We start from the raw sequence: 20,829 nt of genomic DNA, 5'->3' as shown, positions 1-20,829 counted from the left end.
GCTTAATTCCTTTAGGTTCCAATCTTCTGATAATCTCTTGAGTCCCCCTAGATACCACCCAGCCCATCACACATACACTTGCTCAGCTCAGTAAATTTTATCCTGTTATAAGGGCTCATATTTCCAGTCAATCTCAGGTCCATCTGTATCTCCTTCTGACCAACAACCTTCATCACTCTGATGAGTCTACAAATCACAGAGAAAACCAACCAGGAGGCCTTATTTGTGCTTAGGAATAGGCAAACACCCAAAGGAGACCTCAAAATTTCCTGCATGGCAAAAAATTTTCTTAAATGGCGGTTTGAACACTGAGCTTCTTGGTAAAATGGTTTTGAAGCAAATATTGGAATAAAAAAAAGGAAAATTTATAAAACTGTAAAGACATAACAAATACTTCAGGCTTTTCTGTGATTGGATATACATCTGAGTGTTCTCTTTGAGAGTAGGCAGGAGATTTAATTAGCTTGATATGTTTATCATTTGAAAAATTTATTATGACTCCTAATAGAATGAAACTATATTTAGTTGTGCTCTTTTCCAAGCATGGTAGAAATCCACCTTAGATTCTGAACTTAGAATAACCTACTTATCTGTTTGAAAAATGGTTATGTTGCTGTAGAGATATTAAAAGTTAATCCTACAGAATTTATAGAAATATGCTTTTAAAATACTTTTCTAAATACTTGACCACTTCAGGTCAGTTATTTGTGGGATCATATCACTCTTTCCTTAAATGTATTTTTGACATCTCTCAACTAATGCAAATTGTCACAAAACACAAGATGTTTCAACAATGATATCACAAAATTATATTTATCCCCCCCATTAAAATGTTTAGGAATAATATTTTTGTACTTTTTAAATTGTGTGGTTCAGTGAGGGCATAAGCTGACAGGATTTGTGTTGGTATCATAAGTAGAAAATTGGTTAAACATCCTGAAAGTTCATATTATTTTCACTAATTCTTTGGAAAACTTCAAACTCTTGTTTGCTAAATTCAGTTTTTGTTCACAAGACACATAGACTAGAAATTGGGCTATTTTTTCAACCAAATTTGATGGTTTCTACAAATCTTCAGTCACTTTGTATTTACATGGTCTGGTCTTTTTCCAGTAAAATAGTAAAAGTTTGATTAAATTATTCACAATCAAACTCACACTCTGGCTAAAGAATATGTTTGTTAGTTACATGCTGAAAGGTAAAGATAATGTGGTTTATTTTGCTTACTTTATTTATGTCTTTTTTACATGACACCCTTCAATACACCAGGCTGCTAAAAGAATTTTTTGCTCTAAAGTTTGTAAAATGTGATTGTAAGGTCTGGTCTGCATCACTTATGCAATGGCACAATATCCCTAATCCTTTTTTTTTTTTTTTTTTTTTTTTTTTTTTTTTTTTTTTTTTTTGCTTTATATGCTCCTAATTGAAAGAAATTAAACCCAGTCTGCACATTATGCTTGTATACACACAAGGAAAGATGCAGGATCCTATGAACTATGGAAGAAAGGGATCCATTCCATATGTTTCACTGCTCCTGTTTTTTCCTCTGAGTGAGTAGGGGAAGCAGATGTCTGGAGGCAATGCTGGAGTTCCCTGTCCCACCAAAAGTACAAGTCAACATAGCCCATAGTGTATACCTTCATACATTTGTTTTATTTGTTTAGCATCCTCCTGGCAATCCCAGGATCTATTTGAATTTCACCAAACGCATCCTTGACACTCAGTTAGTCAACAGTTTCATAGGATTTTTACCCTATTTTTTGCTGTCAGGTAGGTGAGAGTCAAAAGATACCATGAAGAGCAGAGGGGACTTGTTTCAAAGGCAGGGAACTTTCCAGGTGAGGGGAAGTGAGGTTTTGTTCTCTGAATAAATTTCATTCATATTCCATTAAAGTATATATTGTGGACACTCAAGAAAGCTAGAGCCTGACAACATAACATGCAATACTGTGTTCTCAGTGCTCCAGAAATGAAATAATTATTGAGCTTTGGGCATGTCAAGGAATTGAAGAGGTTTACAGAGTGAGCTTGAAGATTTCTATGAAGAATTTCCCCCAGGTGTTACAGAGCTCAAAAAAGTTCCTACTTAAAAATGTAACAAGCAGGTGGAAGAGGCTGACATCTCAGTCTGATCAAAAATGAAATTGATATTTCAGGACAGTGAGAGATGATAGAGTGAGGGAGGAGAAGCTGCCTTGGGAGAAAAAACAACTAGAAGTGTAAATAAGTACTTTGGCAGAGAGACGTAAAAAACCCTAAGCAACCCAGATCATGACAGTTCCTTTTAAATTTGTTAGGATTACTGATAATCTGTTGGTATTTGGAACAGAAATTTATATGTTCTGCTGCAGAATGTATTCTTTTGCACTTCTAAAAGGCAAGCTATCCTTCCAGAATCTCTCTGCATGTGATAAGCAGAAAAGCACTCTCTGTTTCTTAATTTTTATGATGCAAGAGAGAAAGAGATACATTTAGCTAGGATAGATAGATGTCTGCATTAATAAGCAGCATCTTTGCTGAGGAGACTCCCTTGAGGATGCTGTGTCCACATCAATGAAATGCCATCAGACTGAGATGTATTATCTTGGCAGCTGTTCTGAAGTGAAGCACACAAAAATCCGAGATGGTGATGCCTGCCAATATGTATTAACAAATAACAGAATGAAAAAATATGCAATGGCAAAATCTGAGCTCATATAACACAGAGATTTGAGAGACCCAGTAATGCAATACAGCTCACTTAGTTTGAAGGCTGAAAATCTGTCCTGAAATTAATAGGTAGTCTATTATTCTAGAGCTTTTGCTGGCAAAATGGTGAACAATTGCTGAAATCTATAGGGACCAGGTAATTTCATATTCCAGAAGTGATTTTCTCTTTCACAAAGCAGTTTAATATGACCTTGAAAAAAATTATAAAGCATGTTTGAAACAATTTTGAACCTTATCTGCTTTCCAGAGTTTTAAAGGCATAGATAATAGTTAAAAACCTTCCATAGTTTTAAGTGCAAGAATTGTATCTATTCTTACACAGACATACGTACATTTTCAGGAAATACTCACCTATTTTCAGACTGAATTAACTTGCAGATATAATACATTTTGAGAATCCTTAGCAATTTTTGCTTTTACAAAGAATATCCATGAAGCAATGGAGATCAACATGACATTGTCATATCCTTTGGAAAGAATATATTCTGCCTGTACTTTGGTGCAGAAGAGGTCTGACAGCATAATCCATGAGCTAGGCAACAATAATGTACTGTGATTTAATAAATTCCCAGTAGTACCCATATAATAGTGTAGCAAACTCTAGTTTCAAATGATTTCCAACATGAGATGAATGTAAAGAACATGTTAAGTTCAGGAGTATCATTGTTATATACTTTTTTATTTGTACATTTGTACTTATATCTTTATAATTCTAGAATAAACTTTACCCAAAGCAGTGTTCAGACATCTTAAATTTTACCTTGTATTTTCATATTAAACCCAATGTTGATGCTTGAAATCGAAGCATGATTCTCCCTTTGTTACACACAAAATCTGGACTCAGTATCCTACTCTAAAAACAAGTGAGGTACAGTGTTGGTTGCAGCATGCAAGACATAAACTTTGAAAAACAAAAGAAAGAAAAAGATTGTGGAAAGAAAATACCTCACATATTGAGAGTTTAGTCTGAAATATCCAATAGTGGATTTCTTCTCGATGATAAAATCATTTGAAGGGTCCAAAACTGTTAGCATAAAATTTTGTGACATAGGAGATCTAGAAAGGTTTTCTTGCTTCAATTTGCTTGTCAAAAACCAGGAAAATATTCCATAATCAAGTTTACTTGGTATATGGTTAACAGTTTGTTGATACTTGTGGTTTTATTAACCACTCAAGGGTGCTCTGACACATCCTGATTAAATCCTGAGATTTTATTAGAAGTACAATAGGCTTGAATTTTACCAAGTATAATGTTATGCTGAAAGATTGCAATGATTTTTGTAGCTGGCTTATATACTATTTCAAAAGGATATTCAGCAGCTTCACTGAAAGCATGTGGCTTTTCAGATCTCATAGTGAAAATAACCACATGTTTTGAGACCATTGGCATATTCATGGAACATCTATGACTTTCGTCAGCTTGTCAGTTTGTTTTCTGTCACATCTGGAATTTTTCAAGCTATATCTATTAGTTTCTCATGGCCTATTCAGATAACTAAACCTCAGGATAGTCACTGACCTGACCATAAAATCAAAAACGTAGAATTTAAAAGAAAGTACTTCAATTTATGTTCCATATGTACTGAAACACTGGTGGACTATGTAAAGGATAGAGAGCTGAAGGTAGCATATAAGGCAAAAGATTTTGCCAGCTAAAATTTTAAGACAATCATTACTTGCATTGCTATAAATGATTGAATTCCAGCTATGTCATGAACTGTTAGATCATCACGTAATGGATACATTACCTGATCATAACTGACCTTTTTTTTTCCAACAAAATTTATGGTTTTTAATGGAATAAGTAAACAACTTGGTCAGTAAACAATAAAAAAGTTGTATCTGTATTTTTCCTTAGGTCTAAGTGGTTCTATTTCTGTTATGTGTGCAGGGTCTGATTAGATAAATTGATAGAATCATATAATGGTTTGAATTGGAAGGAAACTTCAGAGACCAACTAGTTCTAACCCCCCTAGCATAGGCAGGGAACCCTTCCACTAGAACAGATTGCTCAGCATCCCATCCAACCCAGCCTTGAAAAAACTTTGGGGCATCCAGAATCTCACTGGGTATCCTGAGGCAGCATGTCATCATCTTCACAGTAAAGAAATTCTTATGTTCAATCAAAGCCTTTTCTTTCAGCTTAAAACCATTGCCCTTTCTTCTGTCACTACAGGCCCCAGTACAAACTTTCTCTCAGCCTCTTTTGCAAGTCCCCATAATGAGTTGAAAAGCTGCAGTAAGGTCTCCCTGGAGCCTCATCTTCTTGAGGCCTGACAACCTCAAACCTCTCAGACTTTCAACAGTTATTGCCAAATACAACAAAGTGTTTATTACCTAGTTTTAAAAGGTTTTGCCATTTTAATCAAATCAACTTGGTTTCCAGGTATATTAATTTGAGTTTAACAGTAGGAATTGCTCTGAGAGAATATTATTAAAGAGTCTTAGGAGAGCAGCCCTACTTATGCACACCTATGACTCAATCTCCCAAAAGTTTTAAACAAGAATTTCACCATTAGCATGATACAACAGAAGCTCAACTAATCCCAAACCACTTTTTACTTTCTTCACTGTTTAAAGGAAGAAAGAGGATATTTCGCTTGGATAGGCTCTATGTGTAAATAATGCCAAATCAACCTCAGAGTAAAAAAGTTTTATGCCAAGACTTTTGCCTACAGGGCTATTTTCAAGTACTCTCTCTGCCCAGAAAACAGTTGACCACAGAGCTAGAGGGTGAATACTGGAGTGTGTGTTTTCAGCAATTTTGGTAGATTAGTCCTTAGACTCCTCAGGAATTTCTTTTTCTTCCCTCTTTTACTACAAAGCAGTTTAGCTTCATATGCATTATTTGGTTAATCAATTGATTAGTTATTTAAGGCTTGTTGTAATTGATATTTTAGAATGGCTCTTGAGGGCCAGCTATGTCTCACCTGAATTGTGAACAGAAATTAAGCAGTGATTGTATTCAGTTTTTTGCAACCCTAATGCTGCACTTGACTTTCCATGGTGCCATGTGGTTTGAATAATCTCATGGCTCTCCCTTTTTGCCTAATTCCACCTTCTTGGATGAGTAATAATGACTGGACCTTCAATTCATACAAAGACACAGGGCATAAAAGTCAGATAGGAAAAGGTGTTCTGCTCAAATCAGAACTTCACAGAGCACTTCAAACCAGCTAAAAATACAAAATACAATGCTGCATTGGCCTTGATGCAGCATGCATGTATCTTGTGAGTATGACCACTCTCAAAGATTTCTCTAATATTCAGTAAAGCACTGACAAACAGCAGATTAGATTTATGGAAAACAATGGGCTGCAACAGTTTTTTGTATGTTGTCAGTTGCATAAAGGAGAAGTTTGGAGCATCTACTTCATATTGTGTCTCAGGTACCAAAGCAGAGAGCACGAGGAAAGGTGAACATTCATTTTTAACTAGCACTTAGAGATCCATTGATGACTCATTCAATAAAAGGGAAAGTTATTACTACAAATTATTATCAATTTGGGGAAATAGATTTAGTATTGTTTTCTTCATGGTTTAATTCAGCTTCCACGTTCCTTGGTGTATTTTTTTGTCTTATATATGTCTTAAATATGTCTATTTTGTCTCTAGTTTGAGTAAGTCTTGTTTCATTTCAAGAACATTTTAATTTTATTCTGATAATTTTACTCAGCTTTGTCACATTTTCTTTTAGCATCCTGTTGATGCTTACAACAGCATAAGTAAGGGCCAAAGGTTCTTGAGGAACATTAAATAAATGAAGTTGGAGCAAAACCCCATTAGCTTTTTAACCTAAATAAACATTCATGTCCTCATGGGATTGATGTGTTTTCAGCCTACTCAAAATTAAAATTAACTTTTTTTATGGCCCTCAGAAGTGATAATTTGGAGTGCCTCATTCCTCTGTGTGAACTGGATTCTGGAAGCTGCATTATTTGGATTGAAAATTGCTAATCAATGCTAAGGTTAAGGAAAAAAAAAGTGAACATACTGGCACACCTTATCTGTTTGCAGGGAGAATTTGCCTGGTAGAAATTCTGATTTCTGTGCAAAACATATTTTGTTTCTCTCATCTCCCACTCTTTTTCATGTTTTTAAACCATTGTATCTTTCTCTTCTATCACATTTTCTTAACATTTTGAGACTGAAAATCTCTTCCATTTTTTTTTACAGCAATTAGTACAATGGATCATGCCCCTTTGATCCTGGCCTCTGTTCATTAGAGTGAGGCAGATAATGGCAAAGCAAAGTGAATGGCAGCAAAGAGGGAGTGATGTCACTGGGTTCTCTGGACATTAATCAAGATCTAGTTGCAACAGATGATACTGGCCACACTTTCCACAGACGCAAACTAAAATCTTCCTCAAGGCACCAAAATCCTCACTTGTCCTCTTGGTATTCCTTGGTAGTCAGTTGCTGAGTATTACTTGGCTATTTTCTACCACATCTCAGAATGCTGGAGCACTTTGCTGTCTCCCTTATATCACAGGCCCAGGTTCTGTGCTTTGGAGAAAGATGAGCACACATGATACCATGTTCAAGTGACAGCATATTGTAGCTTTGCAAGGACAAAACACCACTGCAGATATTCTCCTGGTTATTACCTGAACATCAGGTTAAAGGCATGCTTTTAGCTGTAGACCGTACTAGTAAATTGATTTTATTAAACCTTAGAGAAAAAAAAAATTCTCCCTGCATTTTTGCTCTTCTTGAAGAGAATTCTGAAGAATTTGCTTTAAACAAAAGCAAATAACTCATTTAGTGAAAACATAAAAAATGTGTTTCTTTTGTCATGAAAAATAATATTGAGATGTTCACAGAAGGTCCTTCTCTGTTTGAAACCTTCAGATGCTAAAAATCAACTTGGAAATTTCATGGAAAGGTTTCAATATCTAATCTTTTTGAAAGGAGAGAGGCATTGAAAGCAAATTCAATGTTGTCAAGCAGGGTGTTCTCACATAATTATATATTACAGGCAAAATGGGGATAACAAAGATCTTGGCAGATACCTAAATAAATCATGTAAAGCACACAGTACTTTATAGGTAAATAGGGAAAAAAGTAAAGAAATACCAAAAGTAGTGGATTTTTTTTCCCTTCATATAGCACAAAAATATCCCAAAAAGACAGAGAAGTTTGCAGAACTTCAATCAGAATGTTCTGCCTTAAACAGTTTTACTGAGAGAAAATCAGCATAACATCATTAACTTTTATGCAGAAACAATACTCAAAAGCAAATCCTGTCATTAATGCTGCAATATGTAGTAATGAAAAGCTGACAAACATTCAAGAGTTCACTAGCACAGGAGCACATACAGGGATGACCATGATCATTTGGAGACCAGCAGGCACCATTGCAGATTTCCACCTGCCAGCCTTGCTAATGTTATTTTTTACTAATTTTTACAGCTCACGGCAGATGTTGGTTAAAATTACCTCCATTATTCATGTACTTTCCAGAATTACAATCATACACATGCTGTGGGGATAGGGATCTTTGCAAAGCAGTTTTTCATGTACATACCAACAAAGCCCAGTGCAAATCTTCTCAAACGTATTTATCGGAGAATTAAAGCTGTTTGCTAATAACAAATTAGAAATCTGTGGTGCAGAAATATTATGCATAACCTTGTAAATCAGATTAACTGGTGTTCCTTCTTTCATACAATAAATTCCATAAGGAGCATCTGTTCAAGCCAGTGCCTGATGACCTGGCAGCAGATCAGAGAGCTTGCTGCTCTCTGCACTAGTTTTGGAATCTGGTCCAAGCGGGAACATCATTACTTAGAGTCAAATCTACTTTACACTGAGATTAACATGCTGTGATACCTGCTCATTGTGGTCCATTACTCCTTGTGCTATTTGAGCACTCAGCTGTGGTGTGTTCAGTGGCTCCTCTGCTCACTCTTAAGTCCTGGCACATTTTATAACATCCACATTCCACACCGCTGTGGCCTTTTTTATGCAAACACCATTACAGATGATGAGGTAATAGAAATGCAAAGAGGTCTGGAAGATCAGACAAGTTTGCTGCAAGAGCCAGTCTGCTTTTTAACTAGTATTTCATTAAATTTGACAAGAATATTACTAATGTTATGAAGACAGTGTAAAAGCTATTGGAGACATCTGTTTGAGAATGAATAACAGTGAGGGCAAATTGCAAAGGGAGGTCATGAGTTCATCATGTCCTCAAATAAGAAGGGCAAACACACTTTAGATGTGTGAAGATCCTGGAAAGGATCCAAGGTGAAATTCTATGCACTATCTAACATAATCTAGAACTGGGCTTGTCATGATGGAGTTACTTGAATGGAGCAATGGTTAACTGGGGCTTAGGATCTCAATATATGGATATAAAGGACTAGGAAGTCAACAGCCATCTAAGCCATACTGAAATAAGAGGCAAATTTTTGCCCTAGCTGCTTCAAATTAAAAGTAGCTCACTTTGCTCTCCATTCCATTCCAATGGTCCAGCTAGTCAGGAGTCAACAGTTTTGACTGTAATGCAAATAACAAAAGGCATACCAGCCACTCTATAACAAATGTAATAAATTTTCACAGTTGGTCCTGAGCCATCTAAAAGAACATAAAGAAAGTTCTCTCTCACCTACAGTTTACAAAATATTCTTTGGAAGACTTTTTTATTTCTGTTTCATTCCCCCTGGTGTAAAATCAGCCAGTGCAACCAAAAAAACTCACAGAAATGTGGGAGGAGAGGTTTTCCAATATATGCAAAAATTTTCTAAATAACCTAGTTCTTTCACTGGAACCTAATAGTATAAATTTTCTAAATCTAGAATTTGATTTCTCCTCTGGCTCAGTTTCCTACCCTTACGTGAAGAACTATATAATTTCCATGATGACACTCTTACCAGAGCTGGCAATTTATTTTCAAGTGTGGGAAACATTCTGAAGATCCAAGATTACATTGAACACCTGGTCAAAAAACACCCTGCAAATCATGAAGATTTTCCCTGTGACAAGAGGGAGGAAGATTTTCTTGGAATTAGATGAGTAAATGAAAATGGCCAGGGTCAATGTGAGACTGAAGGGAGCTTTGAGCAATATATCAAGTGGAAGGTGTCCCTGTCTGTGTCAAGGAGGTTGGACTAGATGAGCTTTGAAGGTCCATTCCAATTCAAATCATTCCATGATTTATTAGTCTATGATTTCGCATGTTGTGGATGGGTTTCTTTTGGTATCTGAAAATAAGGCAATTAAGCAAACTAAATTATGCACTGTGCAACTCTAGTCACCTCATCTATCAAAAAGAAAAAGGAAAGATGTGTGAGATAGGTAGGTGCAACATCTCCTGCAGTTGCTGTTTCCACTCCATTTGCTATGAATGGAACAAAGGCAGTGCCCAGGAGGATGACTCAAGATCCCAGACAACAAGGTTAAGATCACAATTAGCAAGTGTTATAGTGGGAAATTTATCTAGCCTTCCTTCATAAATAATCAGATGCCTGACATTTTACAAGTACTTTTTTTTTTTTTTTTTTTTTTTTAATATTAACATGACTTTATTTCCATTCTCATTCTCTGCTTTTCTTGTATAGATAAAATTATGTATTTTAGAAAAGGTGCTCTCTTACCCTGACTCTGTGTCATACTTAATGTGATGAGGTCAAGGGGCCTGCAAACAATATTTAGGACTATCTTTGCTTATAAACAAAATAATTTATAATATACCATTTATAGGTATACATGCCAGTTAATCTATCTGTCTATTCAATACTTTGCTTTATGAACAAAGTAACACATTAAAAAAATCCCCCTCATCCCCTTTCTGTCTTATTTCTTTCTGACTGGTACATATGGTACCAGTGTCTGTACCACCTCTGCAGGAGAAATTTGTCTGTTACAGTATAGAGCCTAAGGTTTGGTTTCTTTCATAATTTTAATTTTCTTGTCTCCCTTCTCCTCGTATTTACCCTGGTGGTTTTTTCATAATGAAGTGCTTTACTGTTGATGAGCAGTCAGTAAATACACTATCAGGTCTTTAAAGAGGTCAATGAAGTTTGCTAGAGCCTTGTAAGTTGGTGTTTTTGAACAGGTCAAAATAAAAGTGAAGTTCTGAGGAAGCTTTAAATATAGACAGAAAAAAAAAAAAACCCAACATTTGACTTCTCAGTCTATTTTCTGCTTCCCCTTTGTGTGCTCCTTAGTTATTCTTTTAATTAAACTAAGTCCAGGCAGGTTTAGATTTACAAATACAGGGGAGGTCTCCTGCCACAACCTTTTGGACATAGTTGTTCCTTGTGGATATACATCTGAAAAAGAATTTAATATTAGGATAAGGGATATTTCTACCCCTTTTAAAAGTATGTGTCTGTTCTAGAATAAGATAAAAATTAGCCTCAGAGATTGTTGGGAATATAGCTTTTAATATCTTGATTTTTTTTTTAAATTGCAGCTCTGAAGGAAAAGCATTATTTTTAAATTTCTAGCAAACAGAAATTCTCTAAAGAAAAATACTACAGACAATTCAAATCATTAAAATACTTTGCTTCAGCATTACAGGAAGGAATGTTTTATTTTATAGAATAATTTTGAATCTCTTGGATAATTTTCCCATAATTTTTGGTTCAACTGTGACAAAGAATCTTTCTCATTTGCCCGATTTCTAGTCAAGTCAACAATAACTTTAGAAAACTTTACAATGTTTCTGTGTCTGGCATCCTCAGTGCTGTCCTGTTAAAAGCCATTTGCAAATTTCATTAACATTGTTTATTACCTTTCCAGACCATTAAGGAGGAGGCTCATATGAAGGATGACAGTGTTTAGCACATCACATGAGGCCATCTCATTCAAACTTGACCATGCTGCAGTTAAAAAGAGCTTCAGGTTCTCTGATAACTTAGGCCAAAAGGCTTTTTCTCTGTGTCCTCCTAGGGGACCTCAGCACTCTGGAATAATTGCATATATTTTTAATGCCCTCTTAGGTAAAACCTATCTGGGGGTGCATAACCTTCCAAAAAACTGAAACTGAAACGAGGTAACGCTACCAACAATCTTTCACTTCTGCAAAAAAATAAACAATTTTTTGTAAGAAATGAGTACATTCCTTCTGGTGTCATAAAAAAAGGATAATGTATTCTTAAATATAAATCATATCAAGCCAACCTAGTATCCAGTTCAGAACATTTGTGTGGAATTAGTGACTCTATCTTGAAACCATATACTAATAGACCATGAATCTGACTTTCCTCTGTTAGGTGCAAAACAGAACTTAAATCACTGTTCAAACTGTATTTCTCATTTTCTAACAGGAGACATAAGCTCAATGGCCTTCTCACAGATCTGCCTTGACTCAATTTTTAATTGTATGTCCAGTGATTTGAATTATGATAAACAGAGTATGGTTATTAAATCTGTAAAGAGTACCATGTTGGATGACACTGCTCCTAGAACAGAACATTCTAACCCTTAAATACCAGATGAAGAATGGCTGACTGAGAAGCAATTCTGCAGAAAACAAGAGCTAGATAATTAAAATGGATCACAAGTTATACTTGAGTCAATAGTGTCATTCCATTTTTAAATAAGGTAAATATCCTACTGAAAAATTCAAAAAGAGGTAATGAGTTTTTGAGGCATGAAATAGTTTTTCAATTCTACTCTGCCCAGGCAAAGTACAAGATGGGAAAGTACCATATCTTGAAACAGCCTACACTCTGTCCTGGACAATACAAACTAATTGGCAATCACCACAAGAAAACCAGAATACTGGGCTTGTTTAATCCTTAAAAAAATAGTTGGACACATGGTGATTGTCTTAAAAACTGTTGAAGGCTTCTGAAAGTATTGAGAAGCTATTCTCATATTTGATAGAAAATATTTAATAGTTTCAAATTCAAAGAGAATTTATATAAACAGTTTAAGAGCCAGAGAAGAAAAACTTATGAAAAGATCAGTTTGCATTTGGACAGATTGTTTAAGGTAGTCATGAAAGCTCCACTACTGCTGAGAGCTCATAAAACAAAAATGATTATGCAAGTTTTAGTAACCAATTGTGCTTTTGTTACAGGGCACCTTAGTCTGAAATTCATCAAATCACAGAATCATGGGTGAGGTTGGAAAGGCCCACAGTGGGTCATCTGGTCCAACCTCCCTGCTCAAGCAGGACCATCCCAGAGCTCATGGCACAGGATTGTGTCCCTATGGTTCTTGAGTATGTGCAATGAGGGACCCTCCACAGCCTCTCTGGGCAATCTGCTTCAGTCACAGTCACCCACACAGTGAAGAAGACCATATTCTTGACTTCAACCCTGTTCTATTTTCTCCTTCTTCAATTTCTGCATCCCAAAGCTTAGGATCATAGTGCCTCAGTTGATATAATGTGAAGGTATATTACAAAAAGCACCTTTACCCCAACAAACTCAAATACATTTTTCTGATATTCTTGTAAGAATCCTTTGTTATCCACTAAGATGCAACAATTATCCAATATCTTCCTGAATTGAGAACATCTGCAAGAAAGTAGCTGGTCCCAGAGTATTGGCCTTCTCGTCCTTCACAGTACACTCTAAGAATTATAAACATACCCCAAGAAACTTCATATTGCCCCCTTCAAACCCTTTTGACAAGCACTCCCAGAAAATACAGTCAATAGACCTGCCTTCCATTTACCATGCTAAATATTCTTGGATTTGTGGTAGACCTCTCTTCTCTCCAAGTTCATACTGAGAAAGTCACAAAACTCTCTCTTGTTCCACATGAAGGCTCTGAATATGAATGTGCATAATAATTTAGAATGAAAATCAGGTGTACTCTTTGGAGCAGTTTTGCCACCATCTTCAGTTACTGGTGGGAAATTTTAGGCATTGCTTTTTAAATGAATGTTAGGCAAACAGAGATTTTTACCACAGTAGACATGATGTGATCATTATTACAACAAAGCAAAAGTGAGTTTTTGTGAGGCAAAACTGTCATGTTGCATTCAGTCTGACTAATATAGATGGTGCTCTTTTACTGCAGTTGTCTAAATTTTCCATAATATATTTATTTTTGCACCACGACCATCAGGGAAACATTTTTACCTTCATTTCACATATGAGGACAGAGAGCATAGTGGAAAGCACTTAGCAGGAAACTCAAGATTAATTGAGTGCCTTCAGAATCTAATAATCTCTGAATTATTCCTTCTTTTGCTGGCTGACTTCTGATATTGCTCACCCACTGCATCAGCAAAATAGGACATCGTGTATTTCAGAAAAGACCAGATGCAAAACATAGCAGAGTTAAGAATTAATATTACATGAAGTTATGTTCCAGTTTGTGAATTTACAGAAGTGTAATGTTGTTGATTTGTAGAACTGACTAGCTCTTTTGAGAAATATAATAATTGATAGCCTAAATTAGAGCTGAGACTAAGTACAAATGTCAGTGAATAGAACCCAGGCAGCTGAACTCCTTGGGAATTCACTACACCCACAATGAAGGATACAGAATCATAGACCAAAGACTCCCCACTGCAAAGCCCTCTTCTTTCTGTCTTAGCTTTTGTCTCTTGGAAGAAACAGCCTGCAGTCCAATACTGTCAGTCTCAGGTGTTCTCATTTCTATCTGAAAACCAAACAAAAACTGAAAAGTATAACCCTGAAGGAAAATGTAAGAAAAGTTGAGCATCTTTGGAGTCCACTAGGAACTGTTCTTTTATTAATGGAATGTCTTAGAGTCAGGTAGACAGAAGGGGCTATTTCCCAAACAGAAAGTACAGAAAAATCTTGATCTCTGCAGCCTGAAAACAAGGAGAGCAGTCAGAGATGGCAGCGTGTTTCTGCAAGAGCTGTCAGACTTTAAATCCTCTAGTAGACATTAGCATCATGTAGGACTTCAAACGTTGCTCAGTGGGCAAGAGCCACAAAGCCACAGACATTCCAGTCAGCAGGAGGGATCAAAGGAAGCATGCAGACAAGGCTGCTTCCACACTGCTCCCTTTGCTCACATAACAACAATGCTTAAATGAGTTTGTCTTTTAAAGTTATGAGGTGATAATTTAAAAATAAATAAAAGTGGGGTGCATTAAACTGTGAAACTAGGTCATCTTTATCTTGAGAAATTAATTTATTATTTCAAAATAACTCAGAGAAGATTAGCGAGAAGAGACTTTCATATCAAACTGATACTTAGGAGCTGTCTTAGATAAGGAGATAAAGAAAAGATTTGTTTAAATTAAGTACAGTTATATCTGGAGTATATTATATGTTACTTTCCTAAAACAACTTAAAAGTTGGTTAGTTAAACAAATATCTTATGAATAGAGCTGGTCTAAATGCCTTTTGATGAGAGCTTCTAGTCAGACAATACCTAGTAGCTGAAACTTAACCTCATAGGGAACAGTTAAGTGTTTTCCTAATTAAGCATGTTAAATTTGTCTTTAAATATTCAAGCATTTCAGCCAAGTACTTTAGAAATAAAAGTCGTTTTCTGATTCAAACTGCATGTTTGATTTCATTTTACACTGTAGAAAGTAATATGAGTCAATATATTTTATTTTATCAAATAAAATGGTCAATATCTAAATTAAATATTATAATTTCCACATGATATTTCAGTGGATTGAGTTTTGAGAATATGGGGGTGGGGGTGGCTTTGTTTAGCTAACATTTTTGTGATTGTGAAAACATTTCTAGTCCTCAAATGTAGAAAATGAAAAAACCTCAATACTCTTGACAGAAAAGGAAATTAGTTTTATAGCTAGCAGGATATCATGGTAACTAATGTTTCTTTATATTAATACATCTTGAATTGTAGCAGGCAATATATAGGCACATAGACACCCTTTTGAGTCTGAGTTTTGTGAGTATTTGGTAATAGATAAATGCTGTTTGAAGAGCTCCCAGTTTGAACAGATATGATTAACATGCATGAAAAGATGTAAATAATTCTCCATTGTCACATGAACAGCTAAGGACAGAGTCTCAACAGCACCAGTGTATGTCCCCTAAGAGGCCTCAGATATTGGATTTTGTCCTTTGGATCACTTTGTTACTGTCTGTGCTTACAGAAGGCAAGTATAGCAATTTTAAGGATGGAGTAAGTAGCATTCCTAATTTAATCCCTCATGGAATCTTTGCCCTGTGCCACTCCTTTGCTGAGCAGGGCATAGAGGTTTTTCCAAGCCCAGCCAACATTGCCTGTCTGCTTCACTAAAGGAGTAATTTCCTTGGAGAAACCTTCTGTCCATACAAAAGTGGGTGCATATTTATCTTTTTTTTTCCCATTAAATTCAGATTTTCATGTTTAATATTTTATGAGGAAAGAGTCCAAAAGTCTTGAAGTTGCTATCCAGCACTCAAGGTGATTGAAGTGGAACAGACCAGTCTCCAAGTGATTATTAAGGAAAAAGTCTAGCTGGAAATATTTAAGTGGAATATATTTGGAGGAATTATTCTCATTTAAGTTTTCTTTAATGGGTTGCTTTCAAAATGAACTTTTATTTTACTTTTTATTGTTTTCCATATATATATTTAATGTAGAAACTGAAATGTCACTTAGAAATTATTTAAATGATGCATTTGGATCAGATGGAAAGAAGTTGCGTTTTCTTTCTTTTTTTAAACACACATAGACAACTCCAGAATTTCAGGCATATGTGTTTTGATTTAATTTGGTTTGTACCCTTTAGAATAAAATAACACTCTATTGTCATGTTCTATTTGCAGACATAACTACACAGAAGGCTGTGATTTTTATCATGTTATATCGGTGGCATGTGGTTGCTCCAGCTGTTCAAAAGGCTTGGTTTATTCCCCTATTCTTGGTAGTGAGGTACTTTAAAAGACCCATAGTCACAAGAGTAAAATGTGGAAAATATTTAGCAGGTAGTAGGTGCTATTGATGTTTTTCCATTATTCATTTTAATTGTAACAGTCAAAGACAACTTTTCCATTTGGGAAACACCCCCATATTCTCAACGTTTGGGAAGATCATCCTGCCAATCAACCAACATGTTGCCTTTCATAAATACACTGTGTTACTCCCACATGCATTTTCAAAATTATACCAAGGTTATACCTTCTTTTTTTATATTTCTGTCTAAGTTCATCCTTTTGGTGCAAATGGAGCTAGTGGAAAATGAAGCTCTGTATTCCCTTTATTTCTTGCAAAACATATACTGCAAATTTTAATCTGACTTGACTTCTTTTCCATGGCTCAGATACAACATAGAATATTATTCTGGTGTGCTCTTCCTTGTCTAGAAAAATGAGAGCGTTTCTGCTTAAATAAATATGCTTTCTGACAGGTATGATTATTACCAGCCTAATGAATGACATAATGCATTTCTTCTGTTTCACTCAAAGCTCATCTTCTTCTGCTTTGTGAATTTTCACTGTGACCTGCCAGAAACAATCCTACATCTTAAATCTCTCCTAAAGTTTGCTGCTCATCTATGGTCACTGAAAATCTCTTAAACAAAACGACTTTCTGTTAACAATTTCCATACACAACTATTGATAAAAAAAGCTCTTTTATGCATAAAAGCATATATGACATCCTAAAAATTCCTGGGCAGGAGAAAGCCTAGCTTGTTCTTCCATTTGGCAGTAGACACTTCCCACATCCTATTGATAACCTTTAATGTGATACAGCAGATGTCAGTACATTTTGCTAATTACTTTAAGGATTAAAATATTGGGGTTTTTTCTGGGTAATGCACATAAGATCTTAATAGTTTATGGTTATGTAGTTTAATTGGCTCAATTGCTGGGCAGGAGGGCAAGCAAGAACCACCTGCAGGTTGCCTGACCCTTTTCTATCAGATTGAAGTATTATTATGTGCTGTACTATATTAAACTTCATCTGGAAAAAAAGCACAATCTGTTCTTTTTAAGCTTCTTAATAGTTTCTAGTACTGATTCATGGGAAGTGGAACCAACAGATTGTTATAGTTAGACTGTAGGTGGGAACACATATGCTTGAGTTTTGAACAAAATTCCAACTCTGCAGCAGGGATAAGTCTTTTGCATGATGATGTAAGCGTTTTTTTTAAAAAAACCTGAACTGACATATGGAAGTATCTTTTGACTGGGCTTAGGGCCAGACATTCAGGTAGGTAACATGCAGGATCCAGGCTGGTATTTTAAAAGAACCCAGTTGCCACTTGTTGCCAGGAAGACACATTTACAAAAACCATCTACTGCTAATAGCTCTGATTACAGGTCCACAGACAAAGTTTCAATAGAATGGGAACATCAACTAAAAACTGTGATGCCTCTTCCAGCAGGACCAGTTGCAGCAAAATTGTGTCAGTTTCTAAATATTGAAATGGAGATGGAGTTTGGTGGGGCAAGAGGAGCTGAATTTAAATTGACCATACTTAAGCTCTAGCTTGTATTGTTTTTAAAGTCTTTTCTGTGAAACTGGAATTAGGCAAGCAAGGGTAAATCAATCCCTCCCTTCTGCTGAACATTTCCTAGAGAATTTTCTTGATATTTATATTTCTTTATATTTAGAAGTGGAAAAAAATAGCTACATGTATAAATTCCCAGGATGTTGGCTACTTTCATCACCTGGAACTCACTGAAGAACATAAGTTTGTTTCCAGCTTAGGAGCTCTGAATTAATTTTCACTCGGAAGTGGAACTGCAAACTGTGTAAGACATGACCATTGTCAATCCATTTATGTGAATCCTGAAGCCCCTATATCCTTTTATCTGTGTCATAGATTGAGCTGAATAGTGGGAACTGCCCCACTGATGGAAACATGTTCTTGCTGTGCAGTTTTGGTAGTACTGCTATAGTTATACTGAAGAATCACGTCCTTGAGGAGGCCAGTTCCATACAAAAAACGAGATCCTCTTCCACTGTGAACCTTACATCTCATCCTCAAGGAAATAACAGAATGTACCTTGCCTGCTTTTCCACTCTCATTCCTTCAATGCTACATGTATATGTTCATGCACATACATGTTTTATTGAGAAAGAGAGCCCAGAGGAAATTATTCTAATATATCGTGGAAAAAAGATTTAACAGGAAAGAGTTTTTTTGGCCATCAAGGAGTGTTCATTATCCCCACTAAGTATAGCTCATACAAGATATACATACCTCATCAAACCACTTTCACAACAGGAGAATTCACTATGAATCTTTAATAGAGTTTAATCAGCAGGGCAAGAGCACCTCTGGTGTATTTGTATGAGTGTCTTGAAGCAAAGCTGCTTTCTGTTTTCATCAAATCTTCCTTGAGCTCATGTCATAGAGCTGTAGTTTTCCCAGTTGGAGACCTCAGTGACTCTCAGATTTGGAGTGCCAGGATGTATTTTCTTCCAAATGTTAAGAACATAACATTTTCCTAAGTACCCCTGGTAGTTCAGCATGTTTCCTATGATTTTGGATGACACATAACTTTATGTATGATTTCATCAAATCTGCCTGTCTTGATGCTTGATGAAACCATGGTGCTTGTGCTAGAGCAGACTTTATTTGATTGGAAAAGAGTTAATGCACTTTGTGTTCTCTGAAAGACTACTATTTTTCAGTACTGTAATTAAACCTATTCTCAACTTTATACCAAGCCTCAGGATAACAGTTTGAATACTTATGACACTTTCAAACAAATACTGCAGTATTTGGAACATAGAAGATATGCAGTTCTCTAAGTCAACTAGACCTGGATGGGAATTTTCCACTAAGAGTTTTTTGACAGAGGATGAGATATTCAGAATTTCAAAGCATTTGGGTGTCATAATTTAACCAACCCCAGTCAGCAACAAAGCACCAGGCAGGCACTCACTCACTCACTCCTCTACCAGCTGGATCAAGGAGAGAATCAGAAAAGCAAAAGCTGAAGAACACATGGTTTAAGATAAAGGCAGTTTAACAGGTAAAGCAAGAGCTGTGCACACAAGCAAAGCAAACAAGGAATTAAATCACTGCTTCCCATGAGGTGCTCAGCTGTCTCCAGGAGACCAGGGCCCCATCACTAGCAATGGTGATTTGGGAAGACAAACACCATCACTCCAAACACCTCCCTTTCTCCTTCTTCTCTGAACTTTATGTACTGAGCATGCTATCATATGGTCTGGAACATCCCTTTGATCAGCTGGGATCACCTGTCCCAGCTGTGCCTCCTCCTAGCCTCCCATGCACTCCCAACTCCCTCTCCAGCATGAGAACACAAAAAACAGAAAAGACCTTGTGTCTGTGTGCACCCTGCTCAGCAACAACAAAAATATTTCCATATTATCAATCCTGTGTTCAGCACAAATCCAAAACATAGCACTGTACTAACCGGTGTGAAGAAAATTACCACAGCCAAAACCAGCTCAGAGATATACAATTTTGCCTCAAACTTTCATCTTCTATGACAAAGATTGACAATGCTTGACAATGATGACAATCCTAGTTTTTTAAATTTTCTTTAGAAAAAGTGAAATAGAACATCTAATGTTGATCCAGAATGACCTAAATGGGAATAATTTTAGACAAAATAGTTTATTTCCTGTCAGATGAACTAATTTTATTTTTGAAGTGTCTAAGTCTGCTGGGAGATAAATATATTCCTGACCCCCATTTTTCCTTCAGACTGACTTTGGCAGACATAATGCATATTTCATGAGACACCATGGTTTTGACCTCTAGCTGAACTGCTGCAGCATCGCGTGGGAATCACTTGATGCTCATGTACCACAGGAAACACAGCTTGCCCTAAGGGCATGGCACAGGGGAAAGCTCTGGACTCCTGAATTACTACTCAGAAAGCACTGCAACAACTGAGTTTAAATGGCATTTTGTCCAGGCACAATCTGCATGGTAATGTGGTTTCCATTAGGCCTAATCACAGCAAGGAAGAAAATCAAAGTCCCTTTAAGGAGAGAGACCTGCATTCAGGTTGCCATTCTGGTTGGGTGCAATTTGGAAATTTAGTGGTCTCAGGGCCTCAGTGATTCATTCCTGATGTGAAAGGAAGATAATGTCACTTCCTGTCTTCTTGTTCTTTGCCTCTTTTGACTATTTGGATGGTAAGATCCTAAAACTGGGCACTGTTTTTACATTCATATTCAGTGCTGAGTGTAACAAAGCCTCTGAGCTGTAGCACCAGAGTGATAGGGATGACTCCCCAGGTGGGCAAGGTGATTGTTTGATGGCTCCAAAGTCCAAACTAAAAA

General features: G+C 36.2%; 1 protein-coding gene across 4 annotated transcripts in view; it reads left to right on the top strand.

The window, feature by feature from the left end:
• GRM5 (glutamate metabotropic receptor 5) overlaps positions 1-20,829 on the top strand; it is a 240,335-nt gene that overhangs the window by 86,177 nt on the left and 133,329 nt on the right. The gene's annotated exons all lie outside the window — the stretch shown is intronic.

This window comes from Erithacus rubecula (assembly GCF_903797595.1).
Source record: "Erithacus rubecula genome assembly, chromosome: 1".
Taxonomy (NCBI): Eukaryota; Metazoa; Chordata; class Aves; order Passeriformes; family Muscicapidae; genus Erithacus; species Erithacus rubecula.
The sequence above is the reverse complement of the archived record's forward strand: the minus strand, read 5'-3'. Positions and strand labels throughout refer to the sequence as shown.